At 49.3% G+C, this 18,590-nt stretch overlaps 1 protein-coding gene across 5 annotated transcripts in view; it reads left to right on the top strand.

The window, feature by feature from the left end:
• The window catches only part of ZBTB7C (zinc finger and BTB domain containing 7C), a 378,538-nt gene that overhangs the window by 204,205 nt on the left and 155,743 nt on the right, over positions 1 to 18,590 (top strand). For 4 of the 5 annotated variants that reach the window (XM_065932669.1, XM_065932666.1, XM_065932668.1 and 1 more), the window contains one exon: positions 18,446 to 18,507. The gene's annotated coding sequence lies outside the window, so the exon portion shown is untranslated. Of the gene's footprint in view, positions 1 to 1,730; positions 1,843 to 18,445; positions 18,508 to 18,590 lie in introns of those variants that run through there. The other variant, XM_065932671.1, reaches the window with a different exon arrangement.

The raw sequence follows: 18,590 nt of genomic DNA, 5'->3' as shown, positions 1-18,590 counted from the left end.
GGGGATCTTCCTGAGCCAGGAACTGATCCCAGGTCTCCCGCACTGCAGGCGGACTCTTTACCATCTGAGCCACTGGGACGTCCTCTGGGATAAGGAAGCAGCCAAATCACAAAGGGAGATGGGAGGCTGGGGGCTGGGGGTGCCTCGCACCACCAAGAAGGGCAGAGGAAGGATTGATACAACAGAGAGTCCAGGTGACACCTGGGAAGTCTGCCGCAACCTGGGCTTTTCCCGAGGAAGAATGGAACAAAGGCTCCTGGGAGGCGTGGTGTCGGGAGGTGTGGTGTCCGAGAGGGATGTGGGCCCGGGATTAGAGAGAGCTGCCTTTTATTTATGCGGCTGGGTGGTGGGGACACAGGTGTTTGTGATGTTATTTTTTATGCCTCTTTGTATGTCTGGAATATTTCATCACAAATTTTTAAAGAAAGAGGTGCCTGAGGCCAAGACTATGGAGGTGGCTCTGGAAAAGACGCAGGGAAGAGGCTTGGGGAAAGGCAGGGCACCTGTGAGTGCAGATGGAGAAGCAGGGCTCCACAATAGGGAAGGAGGAAGAGATGCTTGGAAAATCCAAGTCATGAATCACTGGGGCTCCGTCCAGACCTTGCCCGAGTGTGGGCAGGGTCGAGCCAGGGTGGTGTCGTCATGGGAATGGATCGCAGATGAGATCTGATCAGGTTGACCAGGATCTACAGAAGCATCCCTTCAGTGGGCCGCCAGCCTCCTGGGTTTTCAGCCGAGGCTTATAACTGCTTCCAGGCACTCAGGCACAGCTGTCAGGGGAGGGTGGAAGTTTCCGGTGTTGTTGTTGTTATTTTCAAACAATCATTTTAAAGTAGATGAGTCTTCTTTACAGCATGCCTGGGTTTCAGACTCTGAATCTCTGAAGAACGGATAAATGATGCGCTTTGTGGGAGGAGAGGGGATTGCAGAGGGGGAATGATTCACTTTACAGAAATGGCTTAAATAACAATGCCTTTTGTGGGCTTAAGTGAGATTCGAGGTGCGTGGCTGCTTAGACCCAATCTTATATGGGAGACAGGCCAAGTGCCATGGCCTACTTTGCTGTGGGGGTGTCTCCATCTGTGTGGGGCCCAGAGGGCAGTGCGCAGGGCAGCGGCCCTGTCCTGCATGGGCTAAGAACAGCCACTCACCACTGGCCTCTCCCCCAGGGAATGAGACCATGTCTGTGGCTTTTCAAGGCTGCCCAAGAGAGAGTCCACCTACTTCTTGCCCACCCGCAAGGCTGCATGGACCCAGTGCCTTTATTAGATTGCTGTTGCATAGAGTCTGAGCCTGGAGGAGGGCAGATGGCTGGTGGCAGCTCTGGGCCACACTTTGTGGGGGGCACAGTACTTCTGGAATGACTCAGTGAATTTTAATCATATTGACACAAAAACTGTAATAATGCACTAGTCAGTGTCCTCTGCTCTAGATTTACACCCGGTACCTGTGGTATTGGATGTTTCATGCCTGCCTGCTTGTGGTTGGTGTGGTGGAGTATCCGTGAGCCTGATGTTGATAAAGAATCTGTCTCTGTGGCAGGGATTAGATTGGCCATCCTTGTCTTGCTTGAGATCGGCCACTTTGGGTCATCTGCCAGGACTGCGTATTAGAGTGGATCCTAGAATGTGTCTGGGTGGGATTTTCTGACCTGTGTACTCAAGGAGGTTTGCAAAAGAGACCAGGTGGAAGATGTGGATGATTTGGGCTTGCCTGTGACGGGTTCTTGGCTGCCTCTTCATCACCAAGCTGCTCTGCAGAGCGTCTGGGAACATTGCTGTGTCTACAATGCAGGGGTGTTGCTTGCTGTGGACATCTGGGTACCATACTCAGGTTGAGCAGGTAAGAAAGCAGCTTAAATGGGAGTGGGAGCTGAGGACTGTTAACAACAGTGGGTATAACTCACTAGAAGCTCCTGAACTGCAATCGGAGGCAGTGTGAGCAGAGGACAGGGGTCTGTGGACCCTGAATTGGGGAGTACGCTAGGAACTGGCTGCCCTGGAGGGAGTGGGCAGGGCAGCCGTGTGTGCCCAGGGCTCTGGAGGGGATCACAGGCTGCAGTGTGTGAGGCAGGATGCCGTCTGGTTCACGGGAGTGAAAATGCCACTTAGAACAGCCCCGAAGGAGACCTCTGGTTAAACACGATGCCTTGGCATCTATTTACCTCAGCCCCCTTTCTAATCACCCCTCCATCCATGGCACTAAAGAAAATGACAGAGCCTGATGCCCCGAGGACAGTGAGAGCAGGGAGGAGCAGCGAGCAGGTGAAAGATGTCGTCAGCAAAGATGTGGAGGCGGAAAGTCTATGGATGGACAGTTGCTCACTGAGCAGAGAGATGAAACCCAAGGGTGGGTAGTGAAAAGAAATCTCGAGAAGCAATCATCCCACCCCCTGCCAACCCTCAAGCAGAGCAGAAATGGGAGTCACATACTTCTGAAGGTAAGATGAGGAATGGCTTTGAAAACTTGGGAACTGGCTGAAAATTTGTGTGAAGAATCCTTACACCCAGGGCCCCTCCTGTAAACTTCCCTTCTCTGCTTTGGCCAAAGACTAGAAGTTTCTTTTCAGAAGGATATGATTCAGTGAATTTCTGGACCCTGAGACACTGTGTGCTGCTGAGAGCGAGTTTGCACACTAGACTCAAAATGAGAGCATTTATTTAAAGATTACATCGCAAGCGGTGAGACTTCCAGCTCCTCTCTACTCTCTGCCCCTGTGTCTGTCCCCTGAGCAGAGTGACTGGAAGCTTCCTTTGCAAGTAAACTGATTGGCCCAAAAGGAAAAAATTCTACACATACGGTATATGTGAGTAGGTATGTATATGTGCATATGGATGTGTGTTTATGTATATGTGTGTATATGTGTAGATACATATGTGTACTCGAGTGCATATACACACACATGCATATGTGTATATGTGTGTGTATATGTATGTTTGTGTGTGTATACATACAAATATATGTTTGTGTGTATGTATCTGCAGGTTTGTGTGTTTATGTATGTATATATTCCCCCAAAGAAATGACCAGATTTCTACCTAATCGCCCATAGAGAAATCACTGACTTTTTAGTGATTTGCTCTTAACTATTAATGCTGGTCAAGGATCACCTGGCATTTGTGAAAAGAAAAGTCTGTAACATATGAAATCAAGAGAAAGGGGAAAAAAACAAACAAACTGGAGAAGGGGGAAGAAAAAGAGCTGAAGGGATGAAAGCCAAGTCTAGGAGCAGAAGAAAACTTCAGTAAAACTATAATTAATGTCCTCAGAGAGATAAGAGGAGATAATGCAGCCATAAAATGAAAATGGGGGCTATAAAAAAGGAACACTCAAAGAATAAGGAAGGACCCTAAGAAGTTAAACATGTAATAGCAGAGTTTTAAAAATCAGTGGAAGATTTGAAAGGTGAGTTGAGGGACTTTCTTAGAAAGTAGGAAAAGAAGACAACAATGTAGGAAGTAGGAAAAAAATAATTAGGAGATTTAGAAGCTCGGTACAGGAGGATCAACAGTAAGAGTTCCAGAAAGAGAGAACACAGACACTCGAGGGGAGGAGATTATTGGAGAAGCTGTGTGAGAAAATCCGCAGGACTGAAGGACACAGGCTTCCGGGCTACATGGAGGGTAGCAGTGGATGCAGAGACCCACCAGATGACCTGTCCTGGCAGAGCTCCAGAGTGTTAAGGACAAAGTGAGACTTCATACAGCTTTCAGAGTGGAAGAAAGTAGATTGCATACAAACAAGACAGAACTCAGCTTTTCAGCAGTGTCTCTGGAAACTGGAAGACATGGGGACAATGCCTCCAGTCTTCCAAGGGCAGGTGGTTTCCACGTTTCTGTTCACAGCCAAACAGACTCTCAAGAGGGAGACAGAATAAAGTTGGTTCAAATAGGCATGGTCTCAAAGGGCGTACCTTCTACACACCTGTACCAATGAAGCAGGTGGGTGTATCAAAATGAGAATGGCATGTACAGTAGCCAGCATAATGGGTCCCCAAAGATGACTACATCCTAAAGCCCAGAACCTGTGAAAATGTGATATTCCATAGCAAAAGGGGAGTTAAGTTTGCAGAGGGAATAAAGACTGCTAACAGCTGACCCTGAGATGGGGTGATGATCCTGGGTTATCCCTCTGGGTCCAATGTAATCACAAGGGTCCTTAGAAGCAAGGGAAGGAGGCAGAGGAGCAGATGAGAGTCATGATGTTCAGGGAGGACTCTCCCAAGGTCACTTGGCTAGGAGATGGAGGAAGGAGATCTGAGCCAAGGACTGTGGGTTCCTCTGGAAGCTGGAAATGCAGACAGCCTCTTGAAGCTCTTCTCCCCCAGAACCTTCAAAACGAAGACTACCAACATCTTGCTTTAGTCCAGCGAGACCCATTTCAGACTTCTGACCTGCAGAACTCTAAGGCAGTACATCTGGGTTGTTTGAAGCCACTTAGTTTTCAGTAATGTGTTACAGCAGCAATGAACACTAATACAGTGTGGGATTCAGGAAGCAAGGAGTGAGAAGTCCCAGGTGACAGCTGTGCAGAAGGCTCAGGTCCAGGCTGGACTTGGAGCATGGAGAACTCTGGATGGGATCACGCCTGGAAAAAACCAAAAAGGAACAAGACAGATTGCGCTCAACTGTTTGGAGAGGGATTTGAACAGTTCTATGTGTGTGTAAGTAAGCATTGTATGCTCAATCATGTCTGACTCTTTGAGACCCCATGGACTGTAGCCTGCCAGGTTCCTTGGTCCATGGAGTTCTCTGAAGACTGGAGTGGGTTGCCATTTCCTTTTCTAAGGGATCTTCTCGACCCAGGGATCAAACCCACCATCTCCTGCAGCTTCTGCATTGGCAGACAGATTCTTTACCACTGAGCCACCTGGGAAGCCTGTAAATAAATGTTAGGTGCATACAAAGCCATTTTTAATGTTAGGGAAAATGTTATGGAAGAAAGGAACATCACGTGGCTTATCCGTGAGCAGTGGCTGTCCAGTCATCATGGTGTAAACACCGACAATTGATTTAACCAAGATGGTGGCTTCACTCTGTTGGGAGAATGGAGAGGACAGAAATGTGGGTTTAGAGGAAGTGGGATTGGGGGCATAAGAAACCTCATCTTCCTTTCCGGGGCACTAATAGATAATATCTAAAAATGGAAGTTCTGTAAGTGGTTATATATAGTGTGTGCTCTGAACTGTGGCCCTCCAGAATTCAAACATTATATCCCTAACCCAGTGTTTGGAGTAAGGAAGTAACTAAGGTTAAGTGAGGTCATATGGTGGAGCCCTGATTAGCATCCTGATAAGAAGAGACCCCAGAGTACTCACTCTTGACTGTGTGAAGACACAGCGAGGAGGTGGTTATCTGCAAGCCAGGAGGCAGGCTCTCTCAGAAACCAGACTTGTTGGCACTTAGACCTTGGACTTCCTAGCCTCCAGGACCATGGGAAATACATTTGTATTGTTTAAACCACCCAGGTCTATGGTGTTCTGTGGTATGTTTGAAAATTGTAACATACTGACTAACACAGCATGTTATTTAGAAAAATGTCACTGAAGACCATAGATCAGTGATCAGTGACGTGTGCTCAGTCGTGTCTGACTCGTTGCGACCCTGTGGACTGTAGTCCTCCAGGCTCCTCTGTCCATGGAATTTTCGAGGCAAGGATACTGGAGTGGGTTGACAATTCCTACTCCAGAAAAGACAATAAGAAATGGCTAAATAATTCAGAGTGGTTATCTCTGGGAATTGGAAATCAGTGTGGGGAGATCTGTAGCCAGGAGTGCTGTTTTTCATTGTTGGATTTTATTACTTTTACTTTTTCAAGTCTTGTATATGTGCTAAATTTTTAAAGTAAAACAACAACAACAAAAATGGAATTTATTGGCTTAGGTAAGTATAAAGTTCAAAAACAGAGTGATCTTTAGGAATAGTTTAATGAGATCTCCAGCTCCATTTTTCTGCAGCTCAGTGCTATTCTCTGAACTCTTTTATAGTAGCAAAACGGTTGCAGCAGCTCCAGCCCTTACATGTACCTTCAATATCTCTGATGATGGAGCTTCTCCCCAAGAGCTCCCCAGGAAACATGTCCTGCATCTTATGTGATAGAATTTGTCCCAGTCACCATAGCCAGGGAGCTGAACTGAGCTGATTGGCTTAAGCCAACCATAACCCACCTTGGAAATACATTGGCTTTGAGGTGCAAGTGGTAATCTGGGAGGAAATTGGTGTTCTTCTGCCGAGAGGAAGGATGAAAGGATGATGGGTGGCTCTGAGTAGCAAGTGTCCAGTACAAATGTGTTCCTCTGGACAATATCTCTTTGTGAGATGTAGGTCCCTCCTAATTCTTTTGATAGGTTGGTTGGTTGGTTGGTTGGTTTGGTGACATTTAAGTTAAATGTTAACTTTTGCTCTGTGTGACTCATGAAATAGGGAAGACTGAACATAAAGAAAATGACTTGATAAGAGAGGTTAAAGGGGGCATCCCACACCATATAAGGGATGTGGCAACATGAAAAAATGAAAGGCAGAGGTGAGTCCAAAGCCCCATTCTTCAGGGAGCTGTGTACTACTGTCACTTAGTTGGACACAATAAAAAATTTCAGCCTAGAGTGATTGAAGGACAAGTCCCAGACAGTTCCCTGACTTCACCTCTCTTCCCAGCCAGCCTACCACAGATGCCGGAAATTACATCATTAGAAACTCATCTCTGTGTAAGAAGTTCCCATGACTGTTGGGAGGGGGCTACATTTGGCTATTGCCTGTCGCTAAAGCAGAAGGCCTTAGTTTGCCAAATCCTTCCTGGACAGCTGCAGCGGGAGGAGATTTGGGGTGTGGGAGGGAAAGAGGGGAGAAGTATCCGGAGGTGGGGGGACACTCAGCACAGGTGTGGAGGTGGGAGAAAGAGAACCAGGTGAGGACTAAGATTGGCGGGGGGTGGGGGGAACAGCACCAGGTCCTTAGTCCCTGGAGTGCTAACCTTAACCTGAGTCCTGAGAAAGGGAGTACTGGACACTCCCTACGACTCAAGTTAGCCAGCTTGCCAAACTCATCAGCTCGCTCCATCCCTCTGACTGATGTCCACAGCTGGAGGAACACTTGGGGCAGGAAGGCAGCTGTCCAAAATGTCCACCATGTCTGCTCCCACCAGCTGAGCTGAATGCTTTCCTAGAGGCAGCTGGCTTACTTCCCAAACCTGTTTATGCCAGTGGAACTTGCTATTGTAATTATGCAATTTAATTAAGTATTATACAAACCAATTAAATCCCATTGCAAAAAAAAAAAAAAAAAAAGAAATTGTTTCAATGAAAACTCGGTTGAAAATTTAGAAAGACTCAAAAAAAACCCCAGTTCATTTTATTTAATAAAAAAAATGCTGTTGAGTTAGATGTGGATGAAACAACTAGGAAAGGTTGGGGAAATATTCATGAAATTGAGGGAGACTTTTGCACTCAGATTATTTTGCAAGTGTATTTAGCTTCTCATTCCACTTAAGAAAATCATACTTAGAAATAAGTGTGATTTATGCCAGAAAGACAATCAGAACAATTACATCCAGGAGATGTGAAGGTAAAGAAACATCTTGACTTTATATCCAAAGTTCAGTGAGTGAATACACAAACCTGCAAGATGCTAAAATGTTTCAGCTCACTGACTAATCATCTCAGCTAAGAAGGCTTCCTGCATAGCTTATTTGTGGTGGGCTTCATCTCCTGGACACTCCTCCCACTCTTCTGACTCAGAGGCTGGTATGCAGGGCGAGATCACACTTACGAGCCGCAGATGCTTAGTTGGCCGGGTTTCCCAAAACTGGCAGAATTGGGAGAAGCCAAGGAGAAGCAGGAAAAAAAAAAAAAAAAAACACTGAGGATGGCTTCAACCTGGATCAGCCCCTCTGCTGCCTCCCAGCTGTTACCCAGCGGCCTGAGCAGTAGGTCCAGCCTACCCTGCCCTCTCCCCAAACTATCCCCCCCCCCCCGACCCTGAGAGAACAGGGAGCAGGATGATTCCATACGTGAGACTGAAGCTCAGAGGCAGCTGCCGTTTGGGTTCTTTATCTGCCCTCAAGGCTGCAACTGTGGCCTCTCTGCATGCACCTCCTTCTCCAGCCACACCTGGTTATGCTTGACCACTCCCACCTATGCCTGTTTGCTAAGAGTCTCTCTTTCTAGACTGCCCTTTTGCCCTGACTCTTCATATTTCCCCCCTTCCTTCAAGCTTCTGCTTACTGTCTGCTGCCTCCAGGAAGCCCTCCCTGATTACCCGCTGAGCTTACTGCATGTTCCACCTTCCTGCACTTAACCCTTGACTGCTTTCACATCTTTCCAAGATGCGGGGCAATTTTAGGTGCCGAGGAGAGGTTCTCACCCAGGTTCAACCCAACGCCTCCCCTAAGCTATAAAATCGGAGTTCTTCTTGAGACCCTTTCTGGATTTTATTTCAGACACTCCCACCTCACAATCACCACCCTATAGGACTGCACAAATTTCACCAGTAAAGCCCCCACAATGGACATAGAGATTCAGGAGTATTTGTCCTGAAAAATTGATGTGGGAGAACCACGAACTTCCACTGGGTTCTGTCCCTGGGTCCCCCGTTCTCGAGGAAAAGCTGTAGTTCAGTTCAAGTCCGTTTCTTTTAAAAAAACACCTTTAAATCAGAGACTTCCTGTAAGCAAGGCACTGGGGTGGGGGCAGGGAGGAGTAAGGCTGGGAGGGGCCGGAGAGGAATGACACATGATGGCCCCTCCCTTCAGAGCGCTTGAGCAGGTGGGGAAGATGGCCAGGGCCGGAGGAGCTGGGACGGTGATGCACAAAATGCGGCGGGAGGTGGGGTGTCCGGGCAGACTTCTTACAGGGGTGAGAGCTGGGGGGACCTCAGGGGAAATCGGAGGGTGGGCCTTCCAGGTGGGCGGGTGGCCAGGACGGTTCTTATACTTCACACAGATGCAAGTAGTGCTTCCGGTGGTCTGACGCCTCCTGGGAGGGGAAGCTGGGTGGTTGAGGATACATCTTTTTCTGAGTCGTGCGGTGGGATTTCCAGGGAAGAGTTCTGACTCAGCTTTCCCAGGCCCCAGAGGTTGGTTGACACTGCTGGAGGGACACGTCGTGGTTGGCCTGGGACAGCCACTTTATGCCTACTGTCCCCGGGTAGCTATTAGCAGTGTCCCCTTTCATTCTCAAAGTGCCCTTGTTTGGACAATAAAAGGGAGTGTCCGTGCTGGGGGGTGGGAGTGATGCGGTCCTGGGGGAGCAGGGGCTGCAGGGGACAGCTTTGGGGGCAGCCTTCACCAGGGGCTCCCCTTCTGCTGTGGGGGCCACCCGTCCCCTGTCCAAACACCTGTTACACCACCCGCACTGCCTGGATCCTATGGGCATTGGATGTCACCTGCAGAGTCTTCCGCATCATTGGGATGCAGAGTAAACAGTGGAGTTTGAAAATAAAAAGCCAAGTAAATCCTTTCCCGGGGTAATCAGTTTTTTTCTTCCATCTGAAAGGGGGCTGAAAGCATCTTTTTCTCTGGGAAAAAGCGTGCTAGTTGCTCAGCTGTGTCTGACTCTTTGCGACCCCATGGACTGTAGCCCATCAAGCTCCTCTGTCCATGGAATTCTCCAGACAAGAACACTGGAGTGGGTTGCCATTCCCTTCCCCAGGGGTTCTTCCCGACCCAGGGATCCAACTCGGGCCTCCTGCGTTGCAGGCGGATTCTTTACTGTCTGAGCCACCAGAGAAAGCCTGATATTAATTATTCCTATCACACTGGACACCAGGTGAGATAGAACTTCCTGGAAAGTAGGTTTGGATACAGGGAGGAGCATGAGTGATAGGATGCAGGGCACCAGGAATAGGACAAGGGCAAGACCCACACAGGCAGGAAAAGCCACCAAGGGGAAGCCCGTGGTCACCGAAGACAGAGCAGGCCCGCCTCCTGGTTCCGCCGTGTGGAGCTCCGAATGCCGCCTTTGCCAGCTTGACATCCGTCCTCACGGGGGCTGACGAGGCAGCCTTGCTCCCAGAGAACTCCGGCTCCCCTCCCCACACACATGCCCACACCAGCCTCGAAATCCCAGCCCCACTAGGCAGCAGAACCAGGCCGACAGGCAGAGTGGGCAGCCCACGCCTCTCCAGATCCCATCGGCCAATGAAGTCAGGCCCAGAGAACCTTCTTATTATACCTACGAGGCTCCCTTCTGCACCTCGGCCCCTGTGGGGATTCTGCTGCGCTGAGATGCCTTCTTCACGTGCCCTGCAGACATGAAGGCTTTGTCACGCTTTCTTCCTTGTGTTACAGAAAGAGAATGTTTTTCCCCAGATTTGAACCGTTTTTCAATATTACAACATCGAGTATCCTCTATCTTCCCCTCTGCATCCACTCAAGTTCTGCTGAGCTTTCACCATCCTGCCTCACCAGCCAGAGAGCGTTGGGAAGGACCCCCTCAGTGGGTACCCTCCTCCTTCTTACCCTGGCGGTGTGGGCAGGGGGCCCTGGGGGCGGGGTTCTGGACAACCTTCCCCTGCTTCCTCAGGCCAGGATCTGCTGGCAGCCCTGGCTCAGATTTGCCCAAGCCCAGGAACACTTCCCTGAGGCCAGACAAAAAAGAAAACGTGTGTGACTGAGCAGTCGGACCAGGGCTGGGCAGCCTGACCAGAGAGATCAGGCCTTTGTTCCCTGGACAGGCTCTCTCGCCTCCCCTGTCCCAGGCCCAAGGTCCCAGCTTTGGCTTTGTCTCTCTGGGCTCAGCCCTTTCTCCGCCTCAGGCTGTTTTAGGGTTCTAGGCCAAGGTCGCAAAAGTTCAGACTTCCAAGGGGGCCATCACCCCCCAAAGCAGTGACTGAAGAGGTTTTGGTTGCCTTGGAAGACCCCGTTCTCCAGTGACAAGCTCACACTTTCCCGTCCCAATCCCCCACTCTCTCTCCTTCTCTCTCAGTCAGAGCAGACCAACCTGGTCTGGTGCCCTGCGGGCTGGACCTCAGCTCATGGGTTTCCCCGAGGTGCCCGCATGCTGGCCCCGGGGCCAAGGGCCACGCTACTGCCTTGCAGGCTGCTTGGCAATGACCACACACACACACACACACACACACACACATCCCTTCCAGGGAAAAGCAGGGAAATGTCCATTTGTTGAGTGGGCTCTCAACGCCGAGCAACATCGCATGTGCAGGTTCGTCTCGGGGAAGCCCCTCTGAATGTGCTCCCAGGGCTGAGAAAGTGGCCTCTGGACCAAACGCAAGATCTCCTCCAAGGTGTGGGGGGTGCTGCTGTTCATTCCGTTCAGCAAATACTCAGGAGTTTGCTGGAGGAAAGGGAGGCTTACCATCAGATTCTTCCCTTTCGTGGGGAAATAAAGAGGCGTGCAAGTCATCACTGTTGAATTCGAGGAATGTTTATCGAGCACCTACTATATCGGCTGTTGGGGGTGGAGGAACAGAAAAGGGCTGGGTGGAGTCTGGCTTGTGGGCACCGACTGGGTCTCTGTTTGACTCCCTTCTGGGGGGCAGTGGCTGTGAGCCTGGCCCAGCGCACGTGCTCAGAAAGAGCGAGCTAAGGCTGAGTCACTGCCTGGCAGGCAGAAGTGGCCCGGTTGCTGGGTCCGTGGCTCTGTTTGCCTCACCAGCTGCCGGGGTGGGGGTGGGGGGGCTCCTGCTGGTCTGCCCTCTTGGCTTTCCCAAACAGTCTGTAGCACTTTGGACAGACGTGGTTGTACTTCTAGTTGGAAAGACCGTGCCGGTCTCTGGACCTTCTTCCAAGACCCCAGCATGGCACCTGGTGGCCCAGCGGGGCTTAGTGATGGGAGTGGGTACTAACTGGCCCTAAGTATTGTGTTTTTGGGTTGGTTGTTTTTTTAACTAATAGACTATTTTTTTAGAACAGTTTTAGGTTTATAGAAAAATTGAGCAGAAAGTATAAAGTTCCCATATACCCTTTTTCTTCCCCTCCTTCCAAGTGTCTCCTATTATTAATATCTTGCATTAGTGTGGTACATTTGTTACAACTGGTGAACCAATATTGACATGTTATTGTGTTTATTCTTTTATTGAAGTATATTATGTTTTCTTCAGGTATGCAGCAAAGTGATTCAGTTTTACATACGTATATGTATATACGTGTGTATATCTATATTTTTTTATTCTTTTCCATTATAGCTTATTAAAAAATAATGAATATAGCTCCTTGTGCTATATAGTAATTCCGTGTTGTTTATCTATTTTATATATGATAGTGTGCATCTGGCAATCTATTGATATATGTTTATTAACTATAGTCCATAGTTTACACTAGAGTTTACTCTTTGTGTTGTACAGTTTTATGGGTTTTGAAAAATGTATAAAACCGTGTGTCTACCATTACAAGGTCACACAGAATGGTTTCACTGCCCTAAAAACACCCTGTGATTCACCTATTCATCTGGACTCTCTTCCCTCTGGCAACCACTGATCTTTTTCTTATCTCCATAGTCTTGCCTTTTCCAGAAGGTCATACAGTTGGAATCATATAGCATGTAGCCCATTCAGATTGACTTCTTTCACTTAGTAATATACATGTAAGACTCCTCAATGTCTTCAAGACTTGATAACGCATTTCTTTTTAGCACTGAGTAATATTCCACTGCATGGATGTACCACAGTTTATTTCTCCATTCACCCACTGAAGGACATCTTGATGGCCTCAACTTTTGGCAATTATGAATGAAGCTGCAATAAACTTGTGTGTGCAGGTTTTTGTGTGGACATAAGTTTTCAACTCCCTTGGGTGAATACTTAAGCATGTGCTTGCCGGATCCTATGGGAAGAGTATGTCTGGTTCTGTAAGGACTAGACAAACACCAGACAGACTGTGCCATTTTATGACCTCAGGGTGGTTGATTTTAATATTAGCAGAAAAGCAAACTGTAACCCACATAACACAGCCTCCGAAGGATCCTGGGAAGAGAAGCCCCTGCCTCTCTGTCACCATAGACCTCAGCCGACCCAGCCTAGTGACAACTCATCACCCCAGGCGTCTTCTCCTCGGGTGCTGGGCTGCCACCAGCCCAGTAGCACTTCTCATGGGAGCGCAGTCAGCTCTCCTACATGTGCTGGGCTCGAGCTGGGAGCTGGCACTTAGCAGAGAGCACACAGTCTGCATTCCCCGATGGGGCTGACCTCCCAGGGAAAGGCTGGTCTCACCGTCCTCACCAGGGAACATAGATGCCGCACCTGGTGCCAAGTGGGTCCCACTTGCTTATTTCATCTCTGCTTCAGCCCCAGGAGGTAGGAGATCAGTGCCATTATTCTGCCCATTTTGCTGGTGAAAATCTAAGGCAGAGAGAGGTTAAGTCACTTGTCCCAGGCCACATAGCTGGTCAATGGCAGGGTCAGTCTGGCTTTAAACTCCAAACCATTATGGCCTCCTGGGAGCTGCTAGGCCCTGCAGCAGAGACTAATGACCTCCCTGTCCCCCGAGGGCAGCTCTCACAGCCTCTGCCCTTCCCTGTGAGGTAGAGGCCAGTCACTTCAAAGTCATTCCCAGGGTGGGGTGGGGGGAAGCTGGCGTCCGCCGGCTGCCATCCAGCATCAGACAGCCCCCTCCCAGTCCTGCGTGCTTGCTGAGGCTGCTATGGGGCTCAGGGTGCACGGGACGCACGGGAACCCTCCCACCACCCACTGGGTGTGTGCAGGCTCCAGGCTGGGGGTCTGGGACTTGAGTTCTGCTTCTGGTCTTGTCCTTGGTGTGACCCGGGGTGAGCCGTTTGCCCTCTCTGGACTCAGGTATCCTGGTTGTAAAGTGAGGGATTTATAGGGTTCCTCTAGCATGGACGTTTGATGTTTTTCAAAAAGCCGTTAGAGACCCTGAGAAGAACAACACCAATTTTCTGTCACATGCTGATTGTAAGTGCTGTGGCAGTTCTTAGAAGAGAGAGGTTAGTGCCGATTTAAAAAAAGAAAGAAGGAAAAAGATTTCATGAATTTGCATCAGTCCTCAAAGGCAGCATCTCTACAAAGGTGCCAGGGAGGACAAGGGTGTTTATCCATGAGCAGAAAGGCCACAAGGGGCCAAGGTCATGTCTTCAGCAGGCTCTGACCTGTACCCAGTCTGGGGCCTCCCCCTCTCGGGTGTCCAGGGCCAAATATGGCCTGACCCACAGGCACTGTATCATTCTGGGCCTAGACTTTCATGGTCCCCAAACCATGCAGTCCTCTGCCTGGTCCCTTCTGGTTGACATCATGCAGGTGAGATTTCATACTAAACTCGCAGACCTTGAGGGAACACCTGGGAAAGGCTCTGAGTCCTAGGACTTGGTTTGAGCAAGGATGTTTGTGAGCCGGATGCTTCTGAGAAGGTCACTCAGCTTCTCTGGGCTTCCATCTTCCTGCCTGTACAGTGTCATGGGGGGAGTTTGCAGGCAGGGACCACACCTTCTCTGGTGTGCATGCCCACAGGTAGCAAAGACCCTGGGATACCTCCAATGCTCAGTAAACAGTTAACTCTATCCAACCTGCCAGACAGGTATGTGGGAAAACACTTTTTTTAATTATAAAGCATCACACAAGCATTAGCTAATATTAATATTTGCGTCAGTCATGTCCGACTCTTTGCGACCCCGTGAATGGTCGCCTACTAGGCTCCTCTCCATGGGATTTTCCAGGAAAGAATTGGAGCGAATTGCCATTCCCTTCTCCAAGGAATCTTCCCGACCCAGGGATCAAACCCTGGTCTCTAATGTTAATACGAGCGTTAGGCTGTTAGTCTCCTAGTTCCGAGTCACACTTCGTCTTCCTGTTGCTTCTGAAAGCCAGGAGCAGTCAGAGAAGAGGGCCTAGATGTTTGTGGCCACACGTTTGCAGACATATGTGGGCCTGTGACCTTCTCTGTGTCTATACGCTCCGGGAGGAGAAAAGAAGGGATGAGGGTGGAGAAAGGGAGGGAGGTCGGACTGCACAGCCTGGTCAAGGGCCAGTCGTTTCTCCACATGACAGTGGGCTGGAGCCAGACCCCTCGGCACCTTGACCTCTGGTTCCGTGTCTCCTCAGGGAGAGCCAGGCGTGCACGCCCTGCAGAGGTCTGGCCCTTGACAGACAGCGCCGACTGGTCATGGAGCCAAGGGCTGGGGAGACGGAGCCTGGGTGATGATGTCCTCTGGCCCGTTTCCAGCCCTTCCTGGAGATTCGAGGAAACAAGTCATTAGTCTGGAGTGCTCCTTAATGAGAGCAAGGCAGCCAGATTGTTGGGTTTGAGAGCCCCCAGGTCAGGGTCTGGGAAGACACCTGAAATCATTAGGGACCTTTTGTTGGCTGAGGGGCCATGAACTTGAACCTTATTTCTCCAGAGGTGAAGGGGTGCCCAACATTTGGGAGGATGGATGGGGTGAGGGATGGGTAACTGTTAGCTTGGAAAGTTGATAGCGTCACATTCTCACAGCAGACCATAATTGGGGGAAGGGACCTTCGTGATCACTCCCTTAACTAGCAGAGGAGAAGACGAAGGCTCAGAGAGGGAACGAGTCTTGTCGGGAGGTCCCGTCAGACGCTTCTTGTCTCACAAGCCTGGATTTTTTTCAGGTCTTTATTGAACTGAATTTGTTACAGTATTGTTTCTGCTTTCTGTTTGGTTTTCTGGCCACTGTTGAACCTGCACCCCTGCACTGGAAGGTGAAGTCTTAACCACTGGACTGCCAGGGAAGTCCTAAGCCTGGATGTTTTCTCCTTTTTTTTTTTTTCCCACGTAACATTATTTTTTGTGTCTTAACGCACGTTCCAAGAAAAAATAAATCAGGATACAGAAAAAAAAATTATCCATGCTATTTATTCATTCTCACTCACAGAAGCTGTTAGCTCTAATGACCTTTCTAAATTAATAAAATCTGTAAATGTTCGATTGTGTATTGCACACATTGAGTTACACCTCTAAATGGCTGGAGGGACCCGCTCGCCCGCCTGGAGTATCTAGCTCGAGGGTTCTGTAGTCAGCTGGTATGCTCTGCACCCCAGGCAGGGAGCTGTGCCCGGATTCCCTGGGAAAGAAGGCCCGGCCCGTTTTCCCTCCCAGAGCTTTCAAAAAATGTTAGTGACGATCCTGGTCCAAAGGTCCTTCCAGGGAACTTAGGGGAGAGACAAACCCTTCAGACATGAATACAGAATCATTCCCAAACAAGTGCTCGATTGTGGCTTTGTGATGTTCGCAGGACTTAGATCCACTAGAACGAGTAGGATTCGGTTTGGCGGAGGCCACAGGAAACGGCTTTCTGGGCAGGGAGCATGGGGTGAGAAGGAGCCCATGTTCCTGGGAGAGGAAGCTGGTCCTGGGTTTGGTGAATGGGACTGGCTAGGTGGAAGGGGTCCCCTCTCTGGGCGGTGATGGGGTTCGGACTCTGCGAAGTGGGCATGAGGAGATCCTGTTTCTTATGCTCAGACACCTCCATCTGTGATGATGCTGCATGAATGCCATGTTTGCAAGCCATGGGTTCCCTGGCCCAGAGTCACACAGCCCAGTTTGTCCTTGAGTGAGAAAAGCTATGTTACCACAGGATGATTTTTTTAAAGTGTGGTAAAATATGCATAACATTTACCATATTAACCATCTTTAAGTGTATAGGTTAGTGGCATTGTTTATTCACATTTTTGTGCAACCATTGCTACTATACGTCTCTAGAATGTACGGTTTCATCTTCATCTTCCCCAAATTGAACACTTAACTCTCCATTCCCCCCTCACCCCAGTTCCTGGTAACCCCTCGATTCTATTTTCTGTCTCTATGAATTTGACTACCCTGTGAGTGAAGTGTGAAAGTTGGCTCAGTCGTGTCTGACTCTTTGCGACCCCATGGACTGTAGCCTGCTAGGCTCCTCTGTCCAAGGAATTCTCCAGGCAAGGATACTAGAGTGGGTAGCTGTTCTCTTCTTTAGGGGATCTTCCCAACTCAGGGATCAAACCCAGGTCTCCTGTATTGCAGGCGGATACTTTACCATCTGAGCCACCAGGGGAGCCTGGATACCCATATGAGTAAAATCATACAACATTTGTCTGTTTGTCTTATTTTCACTTACCATAATGTCCTCTAGTTCATCCATGTTGTAGGATATATCAGAATTAGCTTCCTTTTTAAGTCTGAGTAACATTCCACCATATGCATGGACCACATTTTGTTCACCCATTCGTCCAATGGACTCTCGGGTTTCTCCCATCTCCTGCCGATTGTGAGTGATGCTGCTATGAACATGGGTGTGCGAGTATCTAAGTCCCTTGCAGGATGATTTTGAGCTTTTAAAAACAAATGCTTGGGGCTTTCAAATCATCAGGGGTGATCAACTGACCCTCACTGCTATCACTCCATGAGGAACAGATTGTCAGCTTGCTGTTTCCCACATGTGAAGACTCTTCTGCCTTGAGCAGAGCTCTTCTTTACCCTCTGCCAGGGACACAGATTGCAGGCTGGACTCCGCATGCATGCAGCCTTTCCCCACGCCACACTCAGCGGCTTCCGTCTGCTCGCTAGCCAGTGTCAAGGCCTCTTTGCCTTCACGTCTTATCCTGAAACGCATCAGTCATGTTGAATTTGTCCCTCACTGAGGTAGCAGATGCTCTGCACTCTTGCTTGGTAAGTTCTTTCTCCTACCTTCTAAAATGTATTTAGCCACAATTGTAACAGCCACGGGAAATCACACAGGCACAGTGCTCCCTTCTGGTCCTGTGTCCTCCCCACCTCCTGCAAAAATCTCTCCGAGCGCTGCCGAAGAACTCAAAGACATCCTGTCTTGAAGCATCACTACCACTGGCCATTAATTGCCTCTAAAGATCCCAAACTCACCTAAAACACATTAAAGTGGTGACATCCTCAGGCAGAAAGGCAGGAGAACGCACAGTTCAGGTTGGCATTGTCATTAACTCAAGTCTTTGGTGTCAACTCCCTCCCGCACGGAATGTCCTGCCTGGCCCTACAGTCAACCTCCGAAATGCATTTTCTGGCCTTTGTTGGTTTGTGTCAGCTCTTGAACATTATTTAAATGTAGTTTGGGGCCCATGCATGCAATTACCATTGTGTTATTATTCAGAACCAGATTGTTAAGATTCAGGCAGCTGTACAAGGAGATGCCCTGTGCTGTGAGGTCCAATTTAGGAGGGCCTTCCGAGCTGGCGCACAGGGTTGCTAGGCAACCCCATGCTACAGAAGAGGAGGCCTCACTCCGAGTGGGAAGAAGCCCAGCGCCTTCAGGGAATTGGAGGCAGTGGTCAATCTGAGACTGGCATGGCGCCGGGGAGGGGGAGGGAGGCGACGTGGGCTGAACCCACGGCCAGAGGAGGGGGGATCTTGCCAGGGGCGCCCACCCAACTAGCACGCAGTGTTCCTGGGAGGGGAGAGTGCTGCTGGGAGTGAGAACGCAGAGAAGGTGCAGAAGCCAGAGGTCGGCCAGGAAACTGCTGAAGGATACCCAGAGCAGATGCTAATATGCTTCTCCATCCCTTTCTTCTCTTTGCAGGAAATGAGCAGGTTTGCACAGAAACTGCTGGCCTGAAATTTAAGAAGAAGACGTGGTCGCTTGTGAGTCTGAATTTTGCTTTCTTCGGTCTGTGGTTTGACAGTGTTCCTGGGAAGTGGGTGGGTTTCCCCGTTTGGGGAAGGGA

This window comes from Muntiacus reevesi, chromosome 4 (genome assembly GCF_963930625.1).
Source record: "Muntiacus reevesi chromosome 4, mMunRee1.1, whole genome shotgun sequence".
NCBI lineage: Eukaryota > Metazoa > Chordata > Mammalia > Artiodactyla > Cervidae > Muntiacus > Muntiacus reevesi.
This window is presented reverse-complemented; position numbering and strand designations above follow the sequence as displayed.